This window comes from Macrobrachium nipponense, chromosome 3 (assembly GCF_015104395.2).
Source record: "Macrobrachium nipponense isolate FS-2020 chromosome 3, ASM1510439v2, whole genome shotgun sequence".
Taxonomy (NCBI): Eukaryota; Metazoa; Arthropoda; class Malacostraca; order Decapoda; family Palaemonidae; genus Macrobrachium; species Macrobrachium nipponense.
Genome location: NC_087202.1, coordinates 70,207,881 through 70,212,529, shown reverse-complemented (window position 1 = coordinate 70,212,529; position 4,649 = coordinate 70,207,881).

The window sequence follows — 4,649 nt, the reverse complement described above, 5'->3', positions numbered from 1 at the left end:
CATTGCACTGCAAACAATTGGTAGGAAATCGATGGTCTCTGTCAAAATTAATACCAGAAGGACCAGCCACTGTCTCTGCCAGACTGCCATAGCTTCAGTAAGACAAAATGCCGGGTTTTCCTTTATTATTCTAAGTATTCAGTCAAACAAGGATACAAATGGACACTGGACAGGTAACTTTATTATTCCGCTGAAATCCTAGTGAAACTTAGTTTTCGACTGAAGTCGTTCGTAATTGGTTATGTAACTCATGACGTCATAACGATATCACACCTCTCAGCCAATAATGAGTAACGAACTGCTTTTGTCTGCGTAAGATAGTGAGTTAAAGGGCTCATTAAAAGTAAACATTACCGCAGAGGAAACATCTCTCCCGACTTAGGAAAAATTCGAGGTAAAAATTTATCAAGCTCATTTAATTCCTCCCCGTTCAATCTCTCATATAATGACTACACTTTATATATAATTTAGCTTTTCACATGCTCTTTCCTTGTAGGTGATTATTATTTTTAATATCCAGTGCGGAGTGCAGTAGATCTAGGGTACTTGATCGCGGCGGCCTAGACTATGGCAGTTGCGGTTTTTCAATGCAGTTTTACCTCCTGAACAAGAATTTTAACTTATATTTTATTCGGACGTCTGTAATTAACCCCCAGGGGCCAGTGCTAAACACGGCGAAATACAGTGGACGCCCCAATCCCTAGTAGATGTCGTATCCGCGGTTATGTTCCTTGTAGTCCGTGCGGACTGCTTATATATAATATATACTAATATATACTATATGATATATATATATATAATATATATATTATATATAGATATATATTAAACTACAAATGTCCTTTAATATCCAATTAGCCCTACTCGAAATTTATATATTTTCATATATGTTAACCGAAGGGAATTTTAGTTGATAATAATTTCGTCCTCTAGCGGGTTCGAATCAGCGCTCAGCGGACAGAGGAGAAATCAGGACTTGTTGGGCCGAGTCGATAAGATCACTGAAGTCTTGATTCCTCCTCTGTCCGCTGGGCGCTGGTTCGAACCCACGAGAGGACGTAATTACGTATTTACTAAAAAATTCCCCTTAGGTTAACATAAATGAAAATATATTAATTCCGAGGCAGAGCGAATTGGACATTAAAGGACATTTGTAGCTTAATGCAATCACGATGATGTGATAAAATGTATATATATATATATATATATATATATATATATATATATATATATATATATGTGTGTGTGTGTGTGTGTGTGTGTGTATGTATTATTGTGTGCATGGTGTACCATTTTTCCCCTTCCGGAATGGCTCCAGAGTGGTTACAGCATTGTTATTTTTTATTTTATTTTTTTTTTAACCCCAGCAGACTCTTGGACAAGTGGAAGGTAGGCCTCGAACTACCCATGTACTTAGCAAACGTAAGTCATCGTAACTCTTCTCGGCCTAGGCACCCAATATTGATGACATCTTAAACAAGGTGGTGGCCTGGTTACCACATCCCACGTGTGTGTATGTGGAGAGGTGGATTGGGGAAGCGATGCTTGTATACATATATCTATATAAAACTTACTGATACATTTCTCTGAGGACTTTCAGGAGACCCAAATTAAGTTCGAATTTACGCGTTACTAAACCATTTGGGCAAAGGCACCAGACCAAGAAATACAGAATTTAGTGGAAAGTTAAACAGAAACTGAAATAGGAAGTCGACGAAAACTGTGTGAGAGCTATGCTTATCAAGAAAATAAACAAATCTACACTTCATTTGCAAACAGCAGAAAAAATAATTTATTATGAAATAAAAAAAATTCATTTTTAAGATAAACTTTGTGAATATTTCTGGGAATAATGATAAGGGCAATTAGATGTAGCTTTTATCAACCTATAGATATAATCAAGCAATGCTGGCAACCAGTGCCAAAATCATATCGTATTTAATCAGTGTTTCCAGAAAACTTTCAAGTTTTTTGTATTAATTTTTATTATCACACAGGAAAGATTTTAAAGACACTGAAAATTAGTACAATTTCAGCGATGCCTATTCTTTGTTAGTTGCTCGTCGTGGAAGAGGGTGGGGAAGGTGTTCTATAAACAAACCTCCCTTCCAAACTTTTATTTTTCGTGGCAATGAATAGCATCGCGTATACTTTACTTCACATCGTACCTAGTAACGACTAATTTCGAAGAATGATCTTCAACTGTCTAAAGCAAAGAGTCATTTCACGTGGGCGGCACGCTTGTGAGCTGGTGGCCACACCAGGAAGGGCGAAGTAAAAGAAGCTAACTGCAAGTGACCCCGTGAACAATAGGCGACAATTACAGCACACTGCGTCCGGCTACACCAACGCCCGAACAACTCACCTCCCACTCTCTGTCAGTACACGAAAACACATCCCCGTGAAAGACGGTGATTATGTATATGCCGGTGATGTAATTTATCGTCTGTTTTTTTTATATGGGTACATGTGCTTGAGAAAAATAAAAAAAATCACTGACCAAAAAAAATTATTCATGCAAATCTCTCACTGGAGCATCAAAGATTTAGATTTGGAGGCAGGATATCGCTCCTTAAGGTGATGAAGGACCTACGTTCCAAGAGAAGGAAGTTTGGAGCACCAGAAAGCAAAGGAGGCAAGGCAAAGACAAGGACGTCAGGATACAGACTCCATGCAGCTGAGAAGAGGATACAGGAGACAGTATGACCATGACAGTTAACTATGATAAGCTTACTGCTCTGCCAAGGAACTATAGGACTCGTGAGTTTGTTCTTTTTCTATAAAATAAGAGGAGGATTGAGAGTATATTTACTGTGTGGATACAGCCATAGAATGAAAAGTAATAAATCACGAAAAGCACCAATGAACAAGAATGATTTTAGAAAGCAAAGTTAGGTTTTTTATGGAAACATTGAAATTCGCTTAACTGCTGATTATCTCTCGAAGGCATACATAGCCATGTGCATGGCACACACACATACATACATGAATACACACATGTATATATGTATGTTTACATATAATACATATATATATATGTATGTATATATTATATATGTATATATATATATAATATATATACATATATATATATGTGTGTGTGTGTGTGTGTAAGACCTGGGTTCGATCTCAATGTGAGTCAGATATTTATTTATGTGAAACACGAGCTCGTGTGTTGATTACTTCCATCATATTCACCTTGAAGGGGTAATTCGAATGAAATGCTTGCCAGACTCACTTAACTGGGTACTCTATGCAACATCTGTATACATTAGTACACAGCTATATGCTTTCATTACTAATAGATCTATAAGTAGACTAATGATAAAGTACCTAGCAATTATAGATATAATTCACGTATGAAAAACGTGAACAATATATATGTTGTGAGTTCGCTAGCCGATTTAATTGCATTTATCACTGAAAAATGTTCAGCTCTAAGGAGGCTCTCTTGGCGGTAATGCAAAGCGAATGGTCAAGAGACTGTTAACCTCCGCACCACAGCTGTCGGATGTGATGTCTTGGTGGGTGCTATATGGACGCCCCCTGATGACACCGTCAGAGCGACTTGACCCGTGGAGCTAAGCAAGATCAACAGCCACAAGGACACTCTCTTATCTCAGATCTGCTTTTCACTCTGCACCAGTTACTCGTATTCACTTATACTGCCTGTAATCAGTGGGAAGACATACTTGAATTTTTCGAACTTCTTGTGGAACTACAATGTAATACAATTCTTTTTGTTTTATAATAACTAACCTGCATTTTTATCTAGCTATTAACCTTCTGTTACTTCTTTCTAACGAACACCATACTCTTTGGAAGCTTGAATTTCAAGTCAGAGGACCCTGTGGACTTGTCCCATATGGATAGAGTTCATCTTTTGAATAATAATAATAATATCGCTGTACACTAGTTCACCCTTCATCCATTTCGCCTTTAAGTGCTCCTTTCATTTTCTCCTCGACAGCCTTAAATTTCACTGTTCTTAATTTCCATTAACATTTTCATCTCATCCATAGTCATTTCTTCTCTAACAACTGTATCACTAGACTTACTGCTATAACTTCGTATTAACGGTCATTGATGAATATAGGCGTTCGATGTCGGTTACAAACCCATTTTAGTGAATGAAAGAGACCTGGATTTACACGTCCGCTGGCAGACTGTCAGGTCACAATTCCATATGGCTATTCCTCGTAGGAAGCAAGCGCCAACAGCCCACATGATGAGGTGCGCTCTAAGTAGTATAACTAAAGGGTGTTTGAGGTGTGGTTCGGTTCCTAGCTCCACCCGGTTTTCAGACCTTCCCATTATCTCTGATCCTTCGTCCTTTCATCCGTCTTGATTTCTAACCTTTCTAACTGGTAATGCTTAATACAGTATTTAATCTCATTTATTTTCCAGATCTCTTCATCTTACTGACCAACCCCTCCAAATTCCTCTTTTCGCTACCATTAGCACTGAATGGCTTTCAGTGGACCCCACTTTGTAGTCTAAACTTCATGATTCATTCACTCATCAATTTATACCAGTTTTCATTCACTCCTGATACTCCAGACACAGCAAACCCCCTCTCTCTCTCTCTCTCTCTCTCTCTCTCTCTCTCTCTCTCTCCAGAAACCAAATTAAGATGTCTTTCCCCCACA